Source organism: Bombyx mori, chromosome 23, assembly GCF_030269925.1.
Source record: "Bombyx mori chromosome 23, ASM3026992v2".
Taxonomy (NCBI): domain Eukaryota; kingdom Metazoa; phylum Arthropoda; class Insecta; order Lepidoptera; family Bombycidae; genus Bombyx; species Bombyx mori.
In genome coordinates this window covers 19172733-19200183 of record NC_085129.1, presented here as the reverse complement: position 1 = coordinate 19200183, position 27451 = coordinate 19172733, and the positions used below count along the sequence as shown (strand labels likewise).

General features: G+C 41.2%; 1 protein-coding gene across 1 annotated transcript in view; it reads left to right on the top strand.

The window, feature by feature from the left end:
- The first annotated feature begins 481 nt into the window (after positions 1-481).
- LOC101742362 (synaptotagmin-7) overlaps positions 482-27451 on the top strand; it is a 419529-nt gene continuing 392559 nt past the window's right edge. The window contains exon 1 of the mRNA XM_021350941.3: positions 482-692. The gene's annotated coding sequence lies outside the window, so the exon portion shown is untranslated. The remainder of the gene's footprint in view (positions 693-27451) is intronic.

Sequence of the window (27451 nt, the reverse complement as noted above, 5' to 3'; positions counted from 1 at the left end):
ACGTATTTTGTTAGATAAAAAAATAATAATAATAAAAATAAATAATAGTATTATTTTGATACAAAATAAATAATAGTTTAAACTATTATTTATTTTTCATGTTTTAGTTGAATTAAAAAAAAAATTAATATTGAATTTTTATCGGTCCCAAATAGTATACCAAATTTTGAGTTAATCCGACGTTTTAAAGGGAGGCAAAATCATGTTCAAAGATTCCGTTACATACGTACGTCTGAAGCTAATAAAAGCGTAATAAAAAGGGAATAGGTACAAAGTAATTAAAAAAAAAAAACTTTATAACAAAGAACGATCTTTCTGTAATCATTTTAATGTAAACATTATATTATTATAATTACGCTTAATAAATAAAAAAGGCGCTAAATATTCATGACCGTTATGAAAATAAGCAACGAATAACATTTTTTTATTTGACTAATATTTCAGTTACAACACTAATCGCGCTTCAGTCGTTTCTGGATTGTTGTGGAAGGCGGACACATTTCGCGACTGGTATTCGGAAAAGCGTAAAGTTGATTTATCATTCTAAAGTGTGATACAGTGTTGTGTGGTGTAACATCGGTTTGTTTAATAATAAATTGTGCTTTTTTTTCTTTGTTAACGTTAGTTCCATTCATTATCAAAGTGCAAGTTTGAAATTGTGTTCGAAAAAAGGAATAGGTAATTTTTTTGAGGTAAGTTTTCGTAATACATTTGTTTTTATTGTACTAGAAAATTATTTGCGTGTTAATACACTTAATATTTAATAATAGTAAAAACGTCGGACGGTTTTTGCTTGAGATTTCCTCAATGCATTGAACATGAGAAAATTCTTTGTGTGCGAACAGTGTAGGGAATGATTTATTCAAACAAACTTCACCGTTGTCTATTGCGGACAATACTGTGCGAACGTATATTTTCTTCCGTACAATTAGTATATACTATTTAAGAACACAAACTGGTATGTACCATTGAATATTAATAGTTGATGTCAAAATAAATGAAATTGCGACAAAAATCGAAGACATTAAACTACTGGGCTGATTTTGAGCTTGAGCTTTATGAATTTAAGTTAAAATTCGTATTAATAAGAAAGTATAATTTAATTGAGCGCCTTTTCTTGTGCTGTCATCTTATTTCGTGTTTTATTTGAAATTCCAAGTTAAGCTGGAAGCTAATATATACAAGAAAGATTATTATGAAATATCACCACTGGTTTCAGCTATTCCGATCCGATGGGAGATTCAGCGTAGCACTGCTCTTGCTAGGGTTAGTGTTGGCAAGTTCTCTCAGGTTGAGCCTAATCAGCAGGAATAGCCCCTTAGGCAACTAACGATTAGGTAGGAAAAAAACAAAAATAGGGTTTTACAAAAATTGGGAAAATGACACTTATTGCGTAACGTAAATGTCCAGTATAAAATGAGCTCTAATTTTGATCTATACAGGGTGTTACAAAACTATCTGTAAAGCCGAAAGGAGGTTAAATAAGGCCTTATAACGAGTCCATATTTAAGAACCGTAGTAAAACATACCCTAAAAAAATAAAAATAAATATTATTATTTTCACTGATGTGCAAACCCTATTTCAGTAAAATTAAAGAGTAAACTACGCAGAATGTACTTACTTTTGAAAAAAAAAACTAAGCAGTTGTAGGATATCGATTATAAGATTTGAAATTGAAAACATACATTGTTTTTCACAACTTAAAATTTTTTTTAAAATAGAAAATCTATTAAGGTTGACAATTATTAGGTAAAATAGGTAAGTAGGCCTTTCTGTTAAATAATCTGGTTCCCTGACATGACAGCTTACTAGGGTTGACAAAATTTTTGGCTTTGATAATTAATTTTTTAATACTTGAAAAATAAAAGGTTAATGTTGTGGCGAGGCTTGTGTGGGAGCTATGTCTAGCAGTGGACGTTTGTGAGCTATAAGATAGATACGCTCTTATAGACAGGCAAGTCGGAAATGAACTTTAGCGGTTATAGGAGCTAATGGACACTATGCCGCTTCTTTTCTTAAGATAGAAGAAGAAGTCATCGTGGCCTAAAAAGGATAAGATGTCCGGTGCAATCGTATCTAGCGATGCAACGGCGTTCGAATCCCACTGGCGGGTACCAATTTGTCTAATGAAATACGTACTTGACAAATGCTCACGATTGACTTCCATGGCGAAGGAATAACATCGTGTAATAAAAATCAAACCCGCGAAATTATAATTTGCGTAATTACTGGTGGTAGGACCTCTTGTAAGTCCGCATGTGAAAATTGCGATGGTCGATCAATCAAATAAGCTTCGTCATCAGATTCGTCTGTTTGTTTGTTTCTTTTTCTTCATAGTTTCCTAACGGCTGGGAAAGCCACGCCGGAACGCTCTCAACAATATGTCTCCATTATATCTGTTTGCCTGGATACACGACCCGTCCAACCTCTTGGCCAATACCAATTTCTCTGTCACGAATACTGATACTGGAAATATGCCCAAAATATCGCATTAAATGCTGTAGGCAAACTAATGAACAGGTCTGTTTTGTTTACGCTAATGTGTTCTAATCGGAACGCTTGGTTCAAACTTATCGTTTCTGTCCGTAACACCGACAAAACCGCTATCAGCTGTGAATTATTTCCTGTCTACCGTGATGCAGCCGTAATATAATGCAAACGATTAACTATTTAGAATTTACGATAAGTCTTCTGCCGTGACACAGCGTTCCACAGCGAAGAGAGAAAATACAATACAATTGGATCTTCGACCTCAAGTTTGAGGTGGCATCTACGTTTATATCCATTGGTTATCAACCAAGCGTAATATAAATAAATAATAGTTTAAAAAAACTAACAAAATACGCTTTTATAGAAAATCCAACTAAAAAAAATAATTGTTTTTTTAAGAAATTTGAATTAAAAATAGTGTTAGAAAACATTATTATTATTATTATTTTTTATTGCTTAGATGGGTTGACGAGCTCACAGCCCACCTGGTGTTAAGTTACTGGAGCCCATAGACATCTACAACGTAATTGCGCCACCCACCTTAAGATATAAGTTCTAAGGTCTCAATATAGTTACAACGGCTGCCCCACCCTTCAAACCGAATCGCATTACTGCTTCACGGCAGAAATAGGCAGGGTGATGGTACCTACCCGTGCGGACTCACATGAGGTCCTACTACCAGTAAAGTGTTCATAGCGAAGAGAGAAAATACAATACAATTGGATCTTCGACCTCAAATTTGAGGTTTCTACGTTTATATCCATTGTTTATTTACCAAGCGTAATATAAATGAAACGGCTTGTATGACGGCTTGAATAACAATCAAAACAAATAAATTGAATAGTAGATTCATTCGCGAAGCAGCTGCTCTTGAGTTGTTAGGTCCCTTTGGAGGCGCTCGGGCAGTTAGTAAATTCCACCCCTCCTGGCTGAGCCCTAGCTCGCTCACCTGTCCTGGTGAAACTGGAAAGGCCTCTGCACCACCCGTAATCAATCCTTCATAAAAAAAATTATGCACAATCAGTTGTCGTCGTGGCCTAAAGGATAAGACGAACGATGCATTCGTATAGAGCAGCCTTTCCCAAAGTGGGCGATAATGCCCCCTTGTGGGCGCTATAGGCCTACAGGGGAGGCGGTAAGAGACCCAGAAAAAAAATGGGGGCGTTGTGTAGGGGCTTGGGAGGTGATTTGTAATTTCATAAGATTCTTAGCCACCAACTGATTTCTCACTATAGTGGTTTATATTAGGTGAAAAAAGGGGGGCGTTAGAAAAATAATTTATTCTCAGAGTGGGTCGTACACAAATTAAGTTTGGGAACCCCTGGTATAGAGCGATGCGATGGTGCCAGTGTTCGAATCCTGCAGAAAAGTACAAATTTTTTTAATGAATTACGTACGAGTACTCTACAAATGTTCACGATTGACTTCCACGGTGAAGGAATAGCATCGTGTAATAAAAATCAAATCGGAAAAAAGTTTAATTTGCGCAATTACTGCTGGCAGAACGTCCTGTGAGGCCGCACGGGTGCCATTACTCTGCCTATTTCTATCGTGAAGCAGTGATGCGTTTCCGTTTGAAGAGCGAGAGGCAGCCGTGGTACTGTAAAAACTGAGACCTTAGAATTCGTGTCTCAAGGTGGGTAGCGGCATTTTCGTCTATGGACTCCCGCAACCTCCATCACCGGGTGAGTTTGTCCACCCATTATCTTTATCTATATACTTATATATAAAAATGAATTGCTGTTCGTTAGTCTCGCTAAAACTCGAGAACGGCTGAACCGATTTGGCTAATTTTAGTCTTGAATTATTTGTGGAAGTCCAGAGAAGGTTTAAAAGGTAGATAAATATGAAAATGCTCGGAATTAAATCAAAATAACAATTTTGTTTTTCCTTTGATGTGTCTCCCGTTGGTATTTTATTTATCGATTAAGGCACTACGAAGTCTGCCGGGTCAGCTAGTAAGTAATAAAATGAACTATTTGTTGTGGCATAGTTGTACGAGTAGCTACTTGCTTTTTTACTGAATTGTATGTAGTGTATTAGTTTCATTGCTGTTAAGCTCTGTAAAATGATTATGTCATACTAGAAATCCAATAGTTAAATATGAATGAATTATTAAGGATAACTCAAAAATTGGTCGGCTTTGGATAAAACTAAATGTACCACACGAGAATAGGCCTTCCCAATAAAAAGAGAGTCTTCAAAATCGCATCGGTCAGAGAAAAGTTCTGAGGTAGCACACACATATAAAAAAATGCAGTCCAATTGAAAACTTCCAAATTTTTTTGAAGTCAGTAAAATCTTGTAAAACTTTGAAAAGGCGCGTTTGTTGCCCCTACAGGATAAATAGGCAATATCGTGATACATTATTTAACATCCAATCCACGAAAACTGAAGATAGACACTGGTAGGACCTCTTGTGAGCCCGCACGGGTAGGTACCAGCACCCTGCCTAATACTACCGTGAAGCAGTAATGCGTTTCCGTTTGAAGGGTGGGGCAGCCGTTGTAACTATACTGAGACCTTAGAACTCATATATCAAGGCGGGTGGCGGCATTTACGTTGTAGATATCTATGGGCTCCGGTAACCATTTAACACCAGGTGGGCTGTGAGTTCGTCCACCCATCTAAGCAATAAAAAAAAAATTAGGGAAATATGACATTACTCATACCATCATTCATCATTATTCTGCCCTTCTCCCAGTCACCTGGGGTCGGCGCAACATGTTTTCTCCTTCCATACTCTTCTATCATACACCATTTCTTCGCTCGACATTACTCATACCATGGATAGGGAAATTATAACCGGTGCCTGATTGTATCTCGCTACGAGGGCCTGAGATATGAGCCGAAGCTGTTTTCATTAGCAAATAGCACCAGTTTAATTTGAGCTTCCATTTGCGCGTGTGAAATAAATAAGACACATGTTACTATGGAGTTAATAAGTACCTCTAACTCTATGCACGCTACGTACAGAAACATGTTGGTTTAGGGCTGGAATGGCCAACTTGATTAGTACCAAGATCTACTGTCTACTGATGAAACACTGCGATCTACTAATGACGTTTCTTGAAATTTAATGAAACAATGTAGTTCAGTATACAAATAAGTAGTATATTTTATTTAATTAAAAAAAATTAAATAAACCTGAAAATATATAATAAAAGAGAACTGTTGTGTGGAAGAGAGGATACATTCATTTAAATAAATATTTTAAAATAAATTAAATTTCATTTAAATGTAGTCGTATTTCCGCGCGTTCTAAACAGACCTTCCACATGTCCACGGCTCGAACGAAATATGCTTAATAACTCTTTTGTGCGCAGATTATATTATATGATAATGCTGACATTTTTTGCTTGTCACTTGTAGTAAAAGATCTTTTATTTTGGAATATTTGTAAGGTGATTTAGTCCGATGAGTATTACTTAGTTTTTAGTGTAAGTTGATGTAGATAATGCGTATTGTGTTGATTTTATTTTTTGTGAAAACTTAAATTTCTAAATTTCTCTTCTCTGTTCACTTTCTACTTATATGTGATTTTGATGGTGGAAACATGTTTGGGTTTTGTTTTAGCTATTTTTTTAAATATTATATATTTGTATTGTATTGTTGGTTGTTGGTTTCACAAATAAATAAATAAATAATGTGACGTAATGGTCATTAACAAATGATACAAGATGAAGATGATGCGTGCAGCAATTGGTGATTACGTTGCGCAGTCTGTTCTATGTATTTATATGTTTTTGTCTTGCCACGATAGACTGAAATAATAGCCACGATCTATCGGCTGGCCACCCCTGGCTTAGGGTAACTTTAGGTCAGTTTAAAGGATGCGGCCCTTTTTTTTTTTTTGGTATCGATGGGGAATCCTAGTCTTTACGGATACCCTGCCGACGGGGGTCGGACCGGGTTATGTCGGACTCCGCGCCTCCGGTGGAAGAAAGAGGAAGAAGTCGCGAACCGAGGTCCGCGCCCTCAACCAATTGGTCCACGGAGACTACGCCTTTAGAAAGGCGCGCTGGGCTAAGTTCAGCTCTCGCCAAACCCGCCCAGCTTAACGACTACCGACTAAACCCCAACGAGCTCCTCCACTCCGGCTGGGCGGGGACCCAGGTACTGCCATGTGCGCGCCATAGGCCCGCCTTCGCCGGCTCCCACCCCAATGTTACGTTGGGCGGGATCTGCCACCGGGGACTTCTTCCCCCTCTCATCTCCACGACTCGTGAGGGGCGCACCGGAGCCACAGCGCACCACCACCCCACAGGACCTTAGTGCCGAGCACCGGGCGCCCCCACACCCAGCAATCGACGGCCCCTGCAGGAGCCGGGTGGGGGCTTTCTGCCCGCACCACCCGCTCCGCCTTCACTGCCTACGAACCGAGGTCCACGACCTCCTCCTCACGACTTCCTCCTCGGTTCATCGGCATGCCCGGTTCTTCATAAAGCCCCGGTCTTCCTTGTGCCCGACGGAGGCTGGACGTCCATCGGAGTCGTCGTCTCGCCGAGTTGACTTCGGTCTGCAGCAACGGGTGCGGCCGCGGGTGCAGCGACGTCCTCTCTCCTCGGTTTTCTCGGGGGCCTTGCACAGGCCTTGCCCCCCGAAGTGTGGTCCGCTGGTTTCCCGGCGGAGGCGCAGACGGCGCATCGCGGTGCCAGTGTGCATCCGGATGCCACGTGGTCGGTCTGTCCGCACCGGTAGCAGTCGTGGCTGCGATCGACCGACGACGGGCACCGCGCACCCACATGGCCCAACGCGTGGCAGCGGAAGCATTGTAGCCTCCGGGCCTCCAGCAGGTGGACGCGAACAACGCTCCACCTGATAAAGGATGCGGCCCTAAGGCGGCCTAAAACTCTACCTAACATAATATTAAATTCGGAATGGTTTTTAACAGATTTTAATAAGTGATTTGAAATTGTATGCAGCCGGTTACATACGAGTTTGATGTAATACCGACACATGTGGTTATTGGCAAGACCGGAACGAATAAAATATTCTTCTTCTTGTCCTTATCCTATATTATGTAGTGACTGCGTAGTGTGTCCTCTTATCATCATGCATGAGGATTTGCCACGGATTCTATGACCGATCGCCTGCCTGACGTCAACATTCCTTAGGTTATTTATTTATTAAGCTATTGCATAGCTTTTATCGCGAGCTTTGAGCGTGGCGACCGAATCAAGAAATTCCGTAACGAAAATAAAACCTAACACCCCCCACTCCGTCTACCAATGGGGTCAATGATCGAGTGGTAACACCCGACGGACTAGAAAAAAGGTAGACAGATTTGTCGGCCCCTAACATCTTACCTGCAGTCTTCAGTCAATCCGTGATCATAGCCCGTTCCAATATGGAACTCACTAGAATTAAAAATCGTAAAAAAAATCAATAGATAAAATATACCTAGTATTCGGTATTTACAATATACCTAGTATACATGTGCTTATAATATACCTAGTATACTTGTGTTTATAATGTATCTAGTATACTCGACTAGGTAGCCCAGGAATCGGGTCAAAGTTTTATTTGATCCGCTGGGAGCGAACATAAGCAATAAAGGAGTTACACTATAGTTGTGTAATCCGGATTCGCGTACACCGTTGCGTAATAAGTATCATTTATTTTTAATACACAGTTTGGTTTTTTAAGTATCGTTTCCAGCCAACACAAGACAGATTTATATAGATTTGTTTGGTGTGTTATATCGCAGTCTGAAATAGCTCTAAATACGTGTCGTGTGCTCTGTGTCAGAACTAACATTTTATTCAATTCATCGAGTCATTATTGTCATTGCTAAAAGCACTTAACGTAATTATTGTTTGGAAAGCATAGCCCTATTCTATTAAATAGCGCGCTATAAATAATTAATGCATAGCGTATGCTATTTCATCACTTACTCGTTGCTTAAACAAAATATCCTTTAATAAAAGCATGCTTTAACGTTGAACAACCAGTGTGCTAATTTTTAAACACTTTTATCAACTTGATATTGTTACGCGCTGGGGTTCGTGATAAATAAAAATTCTACTGAAGTACAAATTAAAATTGTATTAAAATATCTAGTATTTTTGTTGTTTTGCGGACCATTTGGCGTCCCTTTTTGAGTAGGATCCGGGGCATATTGCTCCCTCTTGTCCCCCCTCGCTACGCCACTGATATCACCAATATTATTTTATTTATTTATTATATACATATCTATATAAATAAAAATAAATTTCTGTTCGTTAGTCTCACTAAAACTCGAGAACGGCTGGACCGATTTGGCTAATTTTGATCTTCAATTATTTGTGGAAGTCCAGAGAAGGTTTAAAAGGTAGAGATAAATGTGAAAATTCTCGGAATTAAACAAAAATTACCATTTTATTTTTTCTTTGATGTGTCCCCCGTCGGACGGATTCCTTTTGTTTGTTTAAAGTTTATTTTATACAAAAGCTTAGGTCTTTTATTTATCGATTCAGGCACTACGAAGTCTGCCGGGTCAACTAGTTACTTTATACAATTGAGATTTCAATCTTAATGTGTATGTGTACCTGGAGCATTGTAATTCTATTGTAGAATTGTAGAAGGTTTACGATAAAGAGAAGATCTGCCACCGAACGGGTGTAATTGCTCGTTTTATTTATTTATTTTATTGCTTAGGTTTGTGGACGAGCTCACGGCCCACCTGGTGTTAAGTGGTTACCGGAGCCTACAGACATCTACAACGTAAATACCGCCACCAACCTTGAGATATGAGTTGTAACACACCCATCAAACCGAAACGCATTACTGCTTCTCGGCAGAAATAGACAGGGCGGTGGTACCTACCCGCGCGGACTCAAAAGACGTCCTATCACCGGTACTTCGTTTAGTTACTTATACTTATGTAGTTCTAAGCATTATATATTATATAGATAATAATTATCCAGACAAAGCGCAAACAAACATGTTCATCGCACGAATTTTTTACTGGTTTTATTACTGGTGGTTTATCTCTTGTGAGTCCGCACGGTTAGGTACCACCACCCTCCATTTTACTGCCGTGAAGCAGTAATGCGTTTCGGTTTGAAGGGCGGGACAGCCGTTGTAATTATACTTGAGACCTTAGAACTTATATCTCAAGGTGGGTGGCGCATTTACGTTGAAGATGTCTATGGGTTCTAGTAACCACTTAACACCAGGTGGGCTGTGAGCTCGTCCACCCAATAAGTAATAAAAAAAAGATAGTTAATTGCGATGGCGTATACACGGTTATGTCAGTAATAAAATATGTAGCTTTTCTTCAATAGCTTTAATATAAAAATAGTTTTCATATTATCCAAACAGTGTATCATCGGCGGCTCGTAAATACGACAAAAATATACAGAAATAAACGAACTAAAATGTATTTATCGTCAGTATCTAGTATCAGTGTTCGTAACAAGGCGACACTCAGCTAATGAAAACGTATCTTATCTCGCTTGGTAATATACTCATACGTGAAAATTCTATGGATATTTTAGTTCGAAAAATATAATTCATTTTTTTTGGTATTACTGCTTACGCATCTGACTAGACACAATACGAACGATTCTATAATATTGGTACGCGCTGGGGTTCGGGATAAATAAAATTATTCCGAATCACAAGTTAACACTGTATTTATCACTTAGAACACTCAAAACATTTCACAAACACTTTAAAATTGTTAGTTCGCTTCTTCCGCTTCGCTTCAGGTGATCCGTTTGCTGTTTCGCTTCGAGTAGTTCCGATTACTGCCTGACTGCGTGCCATCTCTGCAATGCTTTTATAGTCGAAATGAAATCCCTAGAATCGTCGAGAATATTCCACACAAGTCGAGTATTGTGTGTTTCCGCTATTTGACAATAGATGGCGTTGTACTTCTCGAGCGTTCTAGATGCTACTAGATCCTTCTATATTCGTTTGGCTATTCGTCGATAGATGGCCTTACTCTTACTAGCGTAACAATATTATTATAGTACATAGCAACATGTCGTATCTTTAACTGTTCCAGAATTTCCGTAAATGACTGGCTTTCTGGAAGAGACCGCTTTTAGCGATAACACCGCCTATTGTACAAATGCATCTACTTGTTGACTGTTTTTTTACTGTTGTGTTTTGGTGTTCAATAAAGTATATTCTCCTTCTTTCTCTCCGACCCTCTCTTCTCATCAAGCGGTGAGGACTTCGGGCAAAACGCTATCATCGTCACATTAAGCGAAGTAAGTTGTCCCTTTGAAATAAGGTGATACTCTACAAAACTTGCATACGCCCCCTCATGACCTATGCAAGCGTAGTGTTCGCTCACGCGGCCCGCACCAACTTGAAGCCCTTTCAGGCTATTCAATCCCGATTTTGAAGGATAGCCGTCGGGGCACCATGGCTTCTAAGAATCGTGGATGTCCATGATGACCTGGAGCTTGACTCAGTCAGTAAGTATCTACAGTCGACATCATTGTGCCACTTTGAAAAGGCGGCACGATATGAAAACCCTCTTGTGGCCGCCGGGAATTACATACCCGATCCTGTAGACCGAATGATAAACAGTCAACGTCGCCCTAAACACGTCATGATTACGGATCCTCCCGATCCACTAACGGCGCTTTTAAGGACCACAAGCACCGGTCACCGTCCACGCTGAATCCGTCGCTTGCGACGAAGGGTTGACGAGTGAATTAGCCCTTATACACAGTTTTTTTTTTTTTTTTTATTGCCCTTGGAGGCAGACGAGCATACGGCCCACCTGATGGTGAGTGGTTACTGTTGCCCATGGACTTCAGCAATGCCAGAGGCAGAGCCAAGCCGCTGCCTACCGCTTAATACTCTCCACAAGCCTCGTTTGAAGAAGAACATGTCATAGCGCTCGGGAAACACCGTGGAGGGGAGCTCATTCCATAGCCGGATGGTACGTGGCAAAAAAACTCTCTGGAAACGCACTGTGGATGACCGCAGTGGCTCCAGGTAGTACGGATGAACTCTACTCCGGTGGCGGGCGGTGCGATGGTAAAAACGAGATGCCGGTATCATCTCGAACAATTCCTCAGAGCACTCCCCATGGAACATACGGTACAAAATACAGAGGGAACCGAAGTCCCTCCGCAGACCCAGAGGTTCCAAACGATCCGTGAGAATGGGATTATCGACAATCCGAACGGCCCTCCTCTGTATGGAGTCAAATGAAAGAAGCTGGTATTTGGGAGCCCCGGCCCAGAGATGGGAGCAGTACTGCACGCAAGGCCGGACTTGTTCTTTATAAAGTAGAAGCCTTTGTCCAGGCGTGAAGTACCGCTTCGCTCTGTTGAGGACTCCCAGCATTTTGGACGCCAACTTGGCTTTGCCTTCCAAATGACTCCGAAACTGGACATCGCTCGAAATGTCGACCCCAAGTATCCCAATACTCTCGGAAGGTTGCAGGGATACTCCTTGGAATTGCGGCGCCATGACAAAGGGGTCCTTCTTCGCAGTGAACGCGCAAACTTGTGTCTTTAACGGGTTGAATTGAACCAAGTTCAATTCACCCCATTTGGAGACTCGCCCCAGAGAGTTCTCCACTTCAGACACAAGTTTTGATCGTCTCTCTTGCACCACGCTCCGAGAGAGACTCTGATGGCCGATATATCGCGCATCCCCCGTGTTGTCATCCGCATAGCAATGCATGCCATCAATAGACAGCATGTCATTGATATACAGGATGAAAAGCGTGGGGGAGAGCACCGAACCTTGTGGAACGCCAGCGTTAATGGTCATGGTATCAGAACAGTCACCGTCTACAACGACCGTGATGCTCCGCCCATCCAAAAAGCTAGCGATCCACTTGCAGAGACCCTCGGGGATTCCGTAAGATGGTAGCTTCGACAGAAGTGCCCTATGCCAGACCCTGTCGAAGGCCTTCGCGATATCAAGGCTCACAGCAAGAGCCTCGCCCTTGCTCTCCAAGGCTTCAGCCCACCTGTGAGTAAGGTATACAAGAAGATCGCCAGCTGAGCGACCGTGACGGAAACCGTACTGTCGGTCACTGATCAGCTGGCGATCTTCAAGATACTTCAGGAGTTGTATATTTATAATTCGCTCCATCACCTTGGAAAGCAAGGAAGTTATCGCGATAGGCCTATAGCTCGATGGGTCCGACCGGTCACCCTTCTTGGGGATAGGGTGGACGTGGGCGTTCTTCCATGAAGACGGAACCCTGTTAGTGCAATAAGAGAGGCGATACAAACGCGTTAGCGCAGGTGTCAGCTCAAGGGCGCACCTTTTCAGAACCACAGCAGGGATGTCGTCCGGCCCACTCGACTTATGGACGTCCAGGAGTCGGAGTTCCCGCCTGACTGCACACTGTGTAAAGCAGATCTCCGGCAGGGAACTATCACACCGTGGGGTTGTTCGGTAGTGTGGCACCCCCGTCGTCCACAGTCGAGTTCGAGGCGAAGAGTTTGACCAGAAGGTCAGCTTTCTCTTTCGCACTATGGGCCAGACTGTCATCGGACTTGCGTAGTGGTGGGAGACTAGACCTGCAGAAGTTACCTTCTGCAGCTTTAGCGAGCGACCAGAAAGCACGGCTCCCGGCGGGATAGCTCTTCAGTCGCTCGCCAATTCTGGCAACGTGCTCCGACTTCGCCCTGGCAATAGCCCTCCTATAGGACCCAGAAGCGGCGTTAAATTTCCGCCTTTCCTCAGAGGTATTAGGATCCTTATACACAGCCCACTGAGTTTCTCGCTAGATCTTCTCAGTGGGTCGCGTTTCCGATCCGGTGGTAGATTCCGTGAAGCACTGCTCTTGCTAGGGCCAGTGTTTTTGCAACACTCCCGGTTTGACCCCCGTGAGCTCACCTAAATGTCAAGAGAAGCTGAAATAGCCCCTCAAGGCTATCAGCATAGGTAAGAAAAAAAATCATTGCATAGACGCAAAATGTGAAGGTGTTTATTTTTAAATCAAGTCATCACACAACGTCTAAATTCTATGTAACCTAATAAAGAAATAAGTTGTTTGTGTGATGTTGTTGTGTTATGTCATCGCGCTACGTATTTCTGGGGCGAAGGGTGAGGAATAAATCTGTTTTACGATTCTATAGCGCATTTCTCGTGTCCCAGGGTGGATGGAGACATTCACGCTCTGATGGGTAAGTTGTTGGCTCCGTAAGTTGGCTCACTCAGATCTAAAATTAAACAAAAAACAGTTTTTTTGTGTGCCCTTGTAGGCAGATGAGAATACGGCCCACCTGATGGTGAGTGGTTACCGTCGCCCACGGACTTCAGCAATGCCAGGGGCAGAGTCAAGCTGCTGCCTAATTATGCCACTGCATAATTTGGTTTTAAAATATAAAAAGCACAGCACCGGCATGTTCTAGTGTATCTTTTAAGGCGTATGTATCACATACAAGCGTACAAAAACGTACGTAAAAATACTAACGTATCTTTAAAGCTGCATAAAGCCAACGTATCACGAAAGAGAAAGCACATAGAAAAAATTCCAATAAAATTTCACAAAACTTATCATGTTCGCACAAAGCTTGCAGCCCCACAGCTTTACAGTTGAAAGAAGAGCTCACTGCAGAAACGCAAGCTTACGAAGGAAATCGATATAAGAATTAAGCCACGCAATTTTGACGGGTTTAAGTTATCGCTTGAGCTTTATAGGTTACAATGGATACTGCTCATTGCTGCCGTAAAGCAATTATCGGTCCTCATTGAGATGTCGCGTATTATTATTCTAGTTCTAAGGTCTCAGTATAGTTACAACGGCTGCCCCGCCCTTCAAACGGAAATGCATTACTGCTTCACGGCAGAAGTAGGCGAGGCGGTGGTACCTACCCGCGCGGACTCACAAGAGGTCCTACCACCAGTAAAAAACCAGCGTAGCTTTGATACAATAAAGCCCACTGAGCTTCTCGCCGGATCTTCTCAGTCGGTCATGATTCTGATCTAGTGGTAGATTCTGCGAAGCACCGTTCTTGCTAGGACTAGTTTTAGCAAATTCTTTTAGGTCGAGCCCCTGAGCTTACTTACCCGTTGATGAGAGGCTGGAGTATCCAGCTAGGCTACCAGCGTATAGGTGGGGAAAAAAGTATTTTTTTTGTAGTGTACTAGCTGACCCGGAAAACGTCGTTTTGCCGCATAAATTATTTCTAAGAAAGATAAATAACCTAGATACCGACTGCAGCGCCATCTGCCGAGCTGATTTTTAAATCTAAACCATTCTCGAATCCACCTGACGGTGCATAGAAAATTTCATTAAAATCGGTCCAGCCGTTTAGGAGGAGTTCAGTGACAAACACACGAACAGAAGAAATATATTTATATTTACATATATAGTGTATATATTTGTTTTATAAAGTAAAAAAAAGCTAAAAAAATATAAATGATTTATATACTGGATGGAATTAATGTTTATATCTGTCTGATACTGGACGTGACTCCGTAGGTGCCGGCGGGAGATCGGCGCCATAGTAACCTTTTCCAAGCCTCGATATTATTCCTTCCTTTTTGTTGCTTTCATTTGGAGTAATTATTGATTATTAATATATAGGCTTCGTAGCTTTACCTCGTGATGCTTACGAGCACCGATGCACATTTGTTTGGGAGAACAAGCCTTAATTTTCTCATAGCTAGTGGCGGTAGTTGAAGAGCGCTTATAAACGAGAGTCGTTGATTACAGCTCTATATTCGCGATTCGGTGTTTTTCGAACTCTGGTTTTTTCAATTTACTGGTAAACAATATAGAGACTTATCCATTAAATAAACCCAGCAATGTATGCGACGCTACTTTACGAGGTCCACAATAATTTGAAAAGTTTCAAGCACCAATCTATAACAAAATACGAAGGTCCAAGTTTTAAGAGAGCGAAGCTTTGTCATCCAGATTAGTGTATTGTAAGTCCGAAAAATTGGCTAAGTAATTGGATATATAAGAAGTGAGTGGTGTAGCTTGAGGTCTATATCCAGCAGTGGACGACCATGGACTGATAATGTTTGAGGCAAATAATTGGAGTCGAACTATTTATGAGGCCGTGACCTACAATATACGTAGCCGTGTACCGAAATAACCAGGTGCGATGCGACTTAAATTCTACTACAAAATAAATTTACGTGTTCACCAATGAGCTCCTAGAAAATTGCTCCACACTGTCGATTTTTTCCCTATTTATTTGCCTATATAATAGGGGCTATTCCAGCTATGCGTGGACGGGTAGGTAAACTCACAAGCCTTACCCTTAGAAAATTTGCTAACACTAGCCCTTCGCAGAATCTACCACCGGAAAGGAATCGCCACCTACTGAGAAGATCCGGCGAGAAATTCAGTGGGCTGTCTCTATGGATTACTTCGTTTGTCGAACTCTTTTTCGTAATGCACGATGTCGATATAATATGGAACCATGCCTATGTAAAAAATGGTACCTCGATAAAGGATCAGACAGTTTTTATGAAATTTATTTAAAACTTCGCTGCTATGCCCTAAGATGGCTAATGAAATCCATGTCATTTATCGATCTATAAGTATATTTGCCAATTTTTAGCAATAACGATAATATGACGAAGGCAATTGTGATTGAACACTCTGGATGCAGTGTAGGTATTGACACCAAAGATAATTTCGTGATAGAAACAGAATAAGTTCCACAAAATGGTCGGACCAAGTTCGACCTTGTCTGGCAATCTAGTTCCACGATGCCCTCCACGAGGCCAAGTATCGCGGCAGATGGAGAGCAATCTTACAAGAGAGATTGATGCAGCGGGGGAGTCACGACTCTCAGTAATGAGGAGAACGACGCTCGGCATCAGGAGATATGGTATTGTTTATTGCCCCGATGGGTGGATGAGTTCATGGCTCGCCACTTGTCACGTGGTTACCAGAGCCGATAAATATCAACAACGTAAACGCAAGCCACTTAGAGACACGAATACTAAGTCTCAGTTTTATAGTTCAACGAGTGCCTCACTATTCAAACCGAAACGCATCACTGTTTCGCGAAACAGGCGGAGTGGTGGCAATGCTGGCTCCCAAGACCGACCACCATGTGAGCATGTGTGAACTAATATGAGGTAGCTATCACATGACCTGTCCACTCTCTAGCTGACTACAATGATATAGTAATCGGATACACGGGCCTTAGGGATCTTGTGTCAGGGACCTGATCGGCTCCGGTCATCGTTCTCATTGAACCCGTCGCTTGCGACGAAGGGCTCGGCGGGTAAATTAACCCACAGACACAGCCCACTGAGTTTCTCGCCAGATCCTGTCAGTGGTTCGCCTTTCCGATCCGGTGGTAGATTCTGCGAAGCACTGCTCTTGCTAGGGTTAGGTTTAGCAACGACGTCAGGATTTGTGAGCTCATCCGTGAGCTCACCTACTTGTTAAGGTTACGCTGAAATGGTCTCTCAAGACCATCAGCTTAGGTAGAAAAAAAAAGACCCATTCGATATTACCAAAACGCTTCAGCTTATGCCTTAAGCCTAGCTTTTGTTATGAGTCCAATTTCACGTTTCACTGTCGAACCGCGGTCTTTATATCTGCCCGAGTTATATAATTTTACGTGAACAAGGGAGCTTCCAAGATTTTCATGTAAAAAGCAATAGTGATTATTACGGGTCTCTAAAAATGTAATTATGCAATCAAATGGATTTTGGCGGTTCACTCTGGGTTTAATATTTATTTCCTTATAGTATCTTCTTCTTCTTTATTTTTTATAAGTATGGCAATTGGCTTTTTGCGATGTAATTGTTGCCAGTGTCGAGTTTATAAAAATCTTTAATTATTAAATGCATTTAAGATACTCAGTTATATATTATATAGAACATAATATGGAGCGAAATGAGGTGAAGTGGATTAACTTGAGACTATAGTCCGTTGGGATGAAATCAATTGAGAAGAGATGAGATGGGATGGAATAAAGCTTTAGTTACACTGTGGTACTTAGACTTTTCAGTTGACTTTTTCGAAGAACCTGTAGCTTTCTCGCATTTGGTCATTTTCACAGATGCCAAGAAGTATTTAAGACACCGTTCTTAAACATTTAAATTCTTCTCTCGAAACAGCAAACGGATCACCTGAAGCGAAGCGGAGGAAGTGAATAAAAAATTGTAAAGTGTTCTGGGAGTGTTGTAAGTTAAATTTTAAGTCGTACTTTGGTGGAACATTTATTTATCACGAACCCCAGCGCGTAACAATTTGGTGTCACAAAGTGGGATCTATTGGATCTATAGTGTGTTGTAGTATGGTTTATTATACATACATATACGACTAGCTGTACCGGCCCGCTTCGCTGGGCATTTAAAATTAACATTATCTTATACCTTTAAACGCGCAATTCTTGTATATTAATATATATATATATATATATAATCTGAATCTCGGAAACGGCTCCAACGATTTTCATAAAATTTAGTATACTGGGGATTTCGGAGGCAATAAATCGATCTAGCTACGATTTATTTTCAGAAAATGTTGTTTTACTCGTGTTTTCAATAATCAACTCTTCCCGACATCTATTGGCGAATAATAATACTATTTTTCTTAATTGAGGGCAACTAACCGCTTTAAAAACACAACAAGATGGCGTTATCAAAAAAAAAACGGAGCAAAGCTCGGTCATCATCTAGTTACATATTAAGCGATAAGTATTATATTATTATATTATCATTAGCGCCCCCACAACGATTCTCATCATTAACGCCCCTGCAACTGCTGTAGGGAGTCCGACACTTATATAAATATTAGCCTATCCATTAGGTACGTGTATTTTCTACATGGATACCAAGTTTCAAGTCAATCAGATGCATAGTTCAGTAGCTATAACGGAACATCCGTAAAAATCACTGTAGATTTATATATTATTATTAGTTTACTGGTGGTAGGACCTCTTGTGAGTCCGCACGGGTAGGTACCACCACCCCGCCTATTTCTGCCGTGAAGCAGTAATGCGTTTCGGTTTGAAGGGCGGGGCAGCCGTTGTAACTATACTGAGAACTTAGAAATTATATTTCAAGGCGCATTTACGTTGTAGATGTCTATGGCCTTCAGTAACCTCTCAATACCAGGTGGGCTGTGAGCTCGTTCAGCAATCAAAGCAATAAAAAAAAAAAAAACAAAAAATATATATGATGAAGTAGACAAAAATGAGTTGTATTATAGATACATATATCTGGAAGTTATCCAATTTTATTCGTTAGCCGGGCGAGCGCCGCTGTAAGACCCTCAAAATTTGTTTGAAGAAGTACTTGAAGCAAATGACTTACCCAAGAACATTGAACGTATTTTTTTTTATTAATTATCTGATTTTTTTTTTTAATTCAAGTGGCAGTAGGTGAGGTGTATCTTGTGAAATATAATCTATTCAGTTGTTAGTAAGGAGATGCGTTCATGTCGAAATTGAGACAAGATCTTGTAAATTGTATTGCTGTACATTTTCGTGGCGGTAGCCATCACAGAACACAAGATATTTGACAGATGCCTGAATTTCGCTTACGAGATTTTCAAGATAAGCTCGCATATATACAAGTTCCGAACAAAAACATTCGGACCGTCGGTCTACCGAGCAATATCGTGATGCTCGGTGGAAGAGCTTTCCTGTATCGTATACTTCCCAACTTCATACTTCATCATTAGCGCATCAAGAACTTCGGCTACTACAATTCTCGCATTCGCCCAGATAAAAACAAGCCATCAACAGTCACCTCAACAATCGTCAATATATGTAAAGAAATATTATTATTGGCTTAGGCGTTAAGTGGTTACCGGAGACCAAAGACGTTAACAACGTAAAACCTTACACTGAGAAATGCGTTCTGAGTCTCTGTTTTTACACTACAAAGGCTATTTTTCTCGGTCCTGGGCCGAACATACTATGAGGTCCCCGCGCCTAGGGGGTGCGCGGGGTATGTGGGACTGGTCCGCGACTGCGAACCCCGGGCCCAAGAATGTTTTTAGGGCCCTACCGTACTAAATGACGTCCGATCTCCGCCCGGGGTCAGAGCCCGGTCAGAGTAGGGGGTTCCCGCGGTCAACACTACAACTAGATTCGTGGCGCCACCCCTAGGACACAAGACCGATGGGTCGTCGAGGCGTTAGTCGACGACCAACGACGCCGCTCTCCGCGGTACGGCGGCCCTACCAGCCCGCCCGGGCGATGCCGCTGCTGTTCCAAAATACCCGCTGGATCAGAACCAGCCTGCCGGGTCGGAACGTGATACACCGCCAACCGGTTTGCTCTTCCACAGTATGTTCGGCGACGACAGTGACGATGACAATGCGAACGGCATCGCGGATCGTTGCCGGCGATGCGACGTCCCATCCTCCTGGTGCCAGCGCGCTAGAGTGACGGTAGCATGCGGCGCAGCTTCAACCCCCTTAGGTCGCCCCGTGACCATCACCGGGAGGAGACTACTTCCTCAACAGAACGGCTGCCCCAACCTACAAAACGAAACGCATATAGACAGGGTGGTGGAGCCTATCAGTAAAGTATTGTTTTATCGAAAAAGCTTTGAGAATGATAACGACGATGTTAACATTTTACGAATCGTTAAATTTTGCATATATTTGGGCGCAAAGGACTAAAACTTCGATTAAAACGGTTTTTGTTTGACATTTTATATTTTTAATAAAATTATTCTCGGGATCTGTACCTATAATAATGAGGTCGGATATTTTTAATTATTCTCCAGTCAGTCATGTTGAATGCGGTCCTGACGCTGCGGTTGACTGACTCGTGCAGCGCGCGGCTAATTCGTCTATGGCACAGTTGCGAGAAGTGCATGCAATCGAAACACGTGGTAGCGCGTATTTCTAGACCGAACGGGAATGTATCGTCATTCCGTGCGTCTGCCACAAAGCGATCAAGCGCTTCGGTTTGGATGTTATTGTTACGCGCTGGGGTTCGGGATAAATAAAAGTCCACCAAAGTACAACTAAAAACTGTATTCAACACTTAGAACAATTTACAAACACTGTATAATTCTCAATTCGCTTCTTCCGCTTCGCTTCAGGTGATCCGTTCGCTGTTTCGTTTCGACTAGTTCCGATTACTAACTGACTGCGTGCCGTCTTTGCAACGCTTTTATAACCGATACCACATCCCTAGAATTATCGAGAATATTCCACAAAAGTAGAGTATTGTGTGTTTCCGCTATCTGAGAATAGATGGCGTTGTACTTCTCGAGCGTTCTAGGTGTTACTAGATCCCTCGATATTCGTTCGACTATTCGGCGACAGATGGCGTTACTCGTACGGGCGTAACATTATTAACTGAAGCATTGGTTACCATGATAATAAAACCAACCATTAAAACTAAATAAAGTATTATAGTACTAGAATGAACCATAAATGTGTTTTGATTCTGTGCTTATATATAGAGCGTGTATATAGGGTGACAATTATTAAAAAGGCACGACAGTTTGTGACCTGTTTATTGTGTCACCACTTGACACATACTAAACTAAATTAAGCGAAGCCCGCTACATGTGTTTTTAATCTACCGACAATTCTTGAAGTTATAACGTACCTATAACTTGGTTCTTTCATCGATAAAACTCACTTCGATAAAGCGGTACGATACCCTCTCATCGTGGCCGCCGGTAACTACATTCTCGAACCTGCGGAGAGAATGGAAAGCAGTCGACGTCGCCCAAAATACGTCACTTCGGATCCTCCCGATCCACTAACGGTGCTTTCAGGTACCTCAAGCATCGGTCATCGTTCTCGTCGAACCCGTCGCTTGCGACGAAGAGCTCGACGAATAAATTAAGCCACAGACACAGCCCACTGAGTTTCTCGCCGAATCTCAGTAGGTCGCGTTTTTGATCCGGTGGTAGATTCTGCGAAACACGGCTCTTGCTAGGGTTCGTGTTAGCAACATTATTAGGTTTGAGCCCCGTGAGCTCACTTACTAATTAAGGTTACGCTGATATAGTCTCTCTAGACCATCAGCTTAGGTAGCATAAAAATAAAAGAGAGTCAATCTATCGACAGTTCGTGCTGAAACGGTTAACTATTGTAAAAAATGTCATATTAAATCATAAGAGTGGTTTTAATTGTATAAGGTTATGTAGAAAGTTCATAAGCGTGACCCTTCCATGGTAATGATGAAAAGGTCACAGCTATTCCATTAAATTATTAATATTACCCCTGGAGAGTTGGCCAAGTATTATGTACGCAGGGATCTTACATTTTTAATGTCGTTGTGTTCACGAAACGCGTATTTAAATATACATAGTTATGGCACTGACAATGTTATTGATATAGATAATACATTTATATTTTGGTATAAAACACGTGTGGGACACGGGGACTGCCGCGGTAAAGCTATTGCATAGCATTTTTTATCAACTTATGCAATTATAATTAGAGAATAATTAGACAAAATATTAAAACAATAATAATAAAATAAGACCACGCTATATTTATAAATATTAACAAAAGCAAAACATTAACTGCCTTCACACTCATGAGCTAGACCGCGCGAGAGAGAGATGGGCAGACTTTTCATGATGCGCATGCAGGGCGACGTCACGCCGCGCGCTTATTCACAAACACTACACGAGCGCAACGTGTGAATGTGTTGAACGCGAGCTACATGGTAGGTGGAGTGGAGGGTGTTAGGTTTTATTTTCGTTACGGTATTTCTTGATTCGGTCGCCGCGCTCAAAACCCGCAATAAAGCTATGCAATAGCTTAAAAAATAATAAATTGTTTGTAGAGCTTTTGTTCTGTGTTCAAATGTTTGTTTTCCCAGTATATGTGTTCTCATGTATGTTTTGCAATCGATTTCATATTTGAATTTGAATTTTGTCTTTGTTACTTATTTTTATTGTTGTTTATACCACGTTTTAAGTCTGTGCACACGAATCTAGCCTTAAATCCCATAATAAACCAAAGAGGGACGGGGGAGAGGAAATTAGCGCTGTTCGATGCATCCACTTTGAACAGCATCAGCGTGCTTTTGCCTTTTTTCTTTTATTAATTTACCTCTAATAACCTAAATCTGTGTGAAAGGCTATAAATGATTTTATTATAATCCTGCTATATTTATTTAAAATCTTATTAATTTTACAATATTTTTGGGTTTGTCATTAACGGGTTCTTAAAAATAATTTAGGTAAAATATTAATATGAAAACAAGGTAAATAACACATTGCAGTTTCAGTTTTATAGTACAAGTTGTACTGTACAACGGCTTCATCCACTCTTCGAACCGAAGCGAATTACTGCTTCACGGCAGAAATAGGCAGGGTGATGGTTCTCACAAGACGTCCTACCACCAGTAAAAGCGAATCCCGTCACGATTACCAGACCAACATACCTGATCCTGCGGACCGAATGGTAAACAGTCGACGTCGCCCTTAGCACGTCATTACGGATCCACTAACGGTGCTTTTAGGTATCCCAAGCACCGGTCACCGTTCGCGTCAAACCCGTCGCTAGCGACGAAGGTTTCGCCGAGTAAATGAACCCAGAGATATAGCACACTGAGTTACTCGCCGGATCCTCTCAGTGGGTCGCTTTTCCGATCCGGTGGTAGATTCTGCGAAGCACTGTTCTTGCCAGGGCTAGTGTTAGCAATATCCTCAGGTTAGAGCCCCGTGAGCTCACCTACTCGTTCGGTTACGCTGGCATAGCCCTCTAAGACTTACAGATTAGGTAGGTAAAAAAAATGTATCCCAACTTCACACATCGTTCAAGATAATCGAAAAACATCTTTCATACTCCCGTGTTCGAAGCTTTAAAGCCAAGATAAGCTCGGAAACGTATGTTCACTTGATCACGGTCGTTCATCTGGAAGTAAACGTTCCGAACGAACAAACTCTTGAGGAATTACAGACGTGATAAACTAAAAATGAGCAGAGATATGTTTACGCTTCCGTGGATTTAACGAAAAGCGCCCATTGATACTAATGTTCAAAGGTAATCTTGTACCACGTATCTGGAATGAGTTCCTATATATGGTGTTTCGTTATTGCAGACTTCTTATATGTATTTAGCATCTCATTTAATCCCGTTTTCACGGATCGCTTGGAAACTCTTGGTCTGCGGAGGGACTTCGTTTCTCTCTGCATTTTGTACCGTAAGTTCCATGCTCTGAGGAATTGCTTGAGATGATTCCATCATTTCGTTTTTACTATCGCACCTCCCGCCACTGAAGTAAGGTTCATCCATACTACATGGAGCCACTGCGTTCATCCACAGTGCGTTTCCAGAGATATTTTTTGCCACGTACTATTCAGCTTTGAAATGAGCTTCCATCCACGGTGTTTCCCGAGCGCTATGACTTGTCCTTGTTCAAACGAGGCTTGTGAAGAGTATTGAACGGTAGGCAACAGCTTGGCTCTGCCCCTGGCAATGTTGAAGTCCATGGGCGACGGTAACCACTCACCATCAGGTGGGCCGTATGCTCGTCTGCCTACAAGGGCAATAAAAAAAATCATTGTGTTTCATCATCTCAGTGGGCGATTCCGATCCGGTGGTAGATTCTGCGAAGCACTGCTCTTGCTTAAGTCAATGTTAGCAATTCTTTCAGATTGAGCGCGTAAGCTCACCTACCTTGAGTACGGCTATGGAGAAAACGTATTTAGAAGTATTATTGGTTGTTAAGTCAACTGCAATTAACTAATGACAATGACAGTGATTACTAACTATTAAAACGGGTTCAAAGCTCATAATTTTACCAGTCATTGTACCAGCTTTCATAGATCGTGTTATTTTGAACGCTATAAGTGTTAGCTACACCATTGATACACGGTATAATATCCAAAATAGGTTTTAGTTCTTTATGGTGGTAGGACCTCTTGTGAGTCCGCGCGGGTAGGTACCACCACCCTGCCTATTTCTGCCGTGAAGCAGTAATCCGTTTCGGCTTGAAGGGTGCGGCAGCCTATGTAACTATACTGAGACCTTATATCTCAAGGTTGGTGGCGCATTTACGTCGTAGATGTCTATGGGCTCCAGAAATCACTTAACACCAGGTGAGCTGTGAGCTCGTCCACCCATCTAAGCAATAAAATAAAAGAAAAAGTTTTTAAAACTGTATCTTTTTAAGTGGAATTTTGCTTAAAAATTCCAGGGAAGACCTGCAGAAACCCTAAAACGACTCTGGGGCAAGGTCGAGTTTTTTGCTACGTGTTTATGCGTCTCCTGGGGCCAGTTGGCAGTTGTAAGTTTTGTGTCATGCCGAAGGTCGCCAAGATAATAAATTATGAGTATTGGAACGTGTTCTGTATGTCATTTAAGGCGGTCCGTTTTGGAATTTAAGTCGTCGTGGGTAGGATAAGACGTCCGATGCATTCGTATGTAGCGATGCAACGGTGCTCGAATCCCGCCGGCAGGTACCAATCTTTCCTATGAAATACGTACTTATCAAATGTTCATGATTGACTTCCATGGTGAAGGAATAGCATCGTGTAAGAAAAATCAAACTCGCAAAATTATAATTTGCGTAATTACTGGTGGTAGAACCTCTTGTGAGTCTGCACGGGTAGGTACCATCTACCCGTCTATTTCTGCCGTGAAACAATAATGCGTTTCGGTTTGAAGGGTGGGGCAGTCGTTCTAACTATACTGAGGCTTTAGAACTCACATCTCAAGGTGGGTGGCGGCATTTAGGTTGTAGATGTCTATGTGCTCCGGTGACCACTTAACACCAGGTGGGCTGTGAGATCGTCCGGTTATCTACGCAATAAAAAAATACATATTTTTTTTTTAACTGTTCATTCACGCATAGCTCCGTCCAATCAAACATGGCGTCTATCGATCTGGGATAGCATACATACTTCAAGAATTTGCGGGTTTCTGTTTGTGTTTTGACCTCAATAAGATTAATTGATGATCATTTGTAATTAACTTTGCCGGTTTGTTGTGGATTGAGAGAATAATAATAGTTCTTTTGGCTTCAGCCTAACATTTCGTTTCTGTGAAAGGTGAACTAATATTGATTTCATTACAGGCGTAATTTTATTGAGACTATAGCTCTTTTTTTCTTATATTTATTTATTCTATTTTGATTGCTTAGATGGGTGGACTAGCTCACAGCCCACCTGGTGTTAAGTGGTTACCGGGGCCCATAGACATCTACAACGTAAATGTCGCCACCCACCTCGAGACATGAGTTCTACGGTCTCAGTATAGTTACAACGACTACCCCGCCCGTCAAACCGAAACGCATTACTGCTTCACGGCAGAATTAGGGTGGTGGTATCTACCCGTGCGGTCTCACAAGAGGCTCTACCACCAGTAATTACGCAAATTATAATTTTGCGTGTTTGATTTTTATCACACGATGTTATTCGAATCGTTGCATCGCTGGATACAAATGCACCGGACGTCTTATCCTTTAGGCCGCGACGACCTAATCTTATATAAGTTTAAATATATAACTACACTTATATAACCTTAAGTATATACATATATAAATAATAAACGCCAGACTTAGATTTAGCTTTAATTAGCTACGTTTGCCCAAACTGACATTTAGATCGATAATTAAAGGTAGGGTAGAGCATCAATTTTATTCCACATTTTTAAAGAAAAGCCATGAAAAAAAACCTATTCTTTTCGTTGTTTAACTATCTTTAATATGTTTAATATCTTTAATATCTTTACTATGTTTAATCATGCATGTGAGACCACGGGTATGGTGGCTAACTGCGACCTCTGTTTTTCTAATGTTACTTCTCCTATTCCTCTTCGCCATAGCTTCAAAGTATTGTTGAACTACCTCTCGTCTTTAATCGAAAACTATTGGATTTCCCCAGAAAATCTATACTAATATTATAAAGAGGAAATATTTGTTTGTTTGTTTGTTTGTTTTGAGCTCCGAAACTACTGAACCGATTTGAAAAAATCTCACACTGTTTGTAAGCTACACTATTCCCGAGTGACGTTATAATCTTTTTTGAAAAAAATTTGGGATCTTTACTAAAACTCCAATTTTGTAAACCAAGGTGTAAAAAAATTACCTAAAATATTCTTTACATCGCGTGCCCTGCGAAAGCTATTGATTATGAATAAAATAATGTATTACGACTTTGTAGAACACGTTATTAATTACAAAAAGTGTCGCGACAGCATATGTTTAACTATTGTAGTTATGCCGCAATAAGTGTTCTTTTATTTAAAAAAATAAAACAACGTCAAATATCGTTGAAATTTTTGTTAAAGACCCGAGCGGAGCCGAAGCGGGTCGCTAGTTACCAATAAAGAGCTGTGAATGCACTATAAAATTTTGCCTTGTGTGTTAGACTTGTCATGGTTCTTTAACGTATAATACCGTCCGACGACGGTATCGATCGTAACGAAGAGACAGCAAGCACGAAAGTAGTTTTGTTTGTCTGTTCGTATACTACTATTATGAGAAGATTGTTTTTCTCCATTTGCTTTGTTTCATATTTTAAAATATTGGTTTTATTTCTTGGATATATTATGCAAGATTTGAAAAGATTTGTCAGTGGAAAAAGTGGCGCAGATCGAAAATCATGTAAACTAATTTTTGGAACGAAGTTCCTTACGGCAGGCTTGGAGGGGATAGGGATTTTGCTGCGCGACCGAACTGAAAAAAATGTGATAGTAAAACCGTAAGAAAACATCCGTGGAAAAAAGTGCGTGGAATAAAACCGTTAAATGAGACGTGCGCAGGCGCGACAGTCGCATACACAAGCGCGTAGTGTATAATACCTTTCTCTTTCTCCTTCTTTTTATTATTATTAGCTGTTTCTTGGTATATTAATATTATATATTTTTTTCCTTATATTCTAGTTAGCTTAGAAGAAAAGACAACGATAAACCGGTGAAATTCGGAACGTTACAATCGTTCCTACCGCCGGCTCACTGTTTACGAATTATTAAACGTGGGAACTTGAACATATTGCGCCCTGATTGAATTTCGTGAGGTCAATTAGGGTAATTTGGGTTTCTTTGTTCCCGTCAACTGGGCGGAGTCCGTAGTGGCGTTATTTTATCCAGCCTATATTTTGTAGTTTCAAATTATTATGCTAGGATTTCAT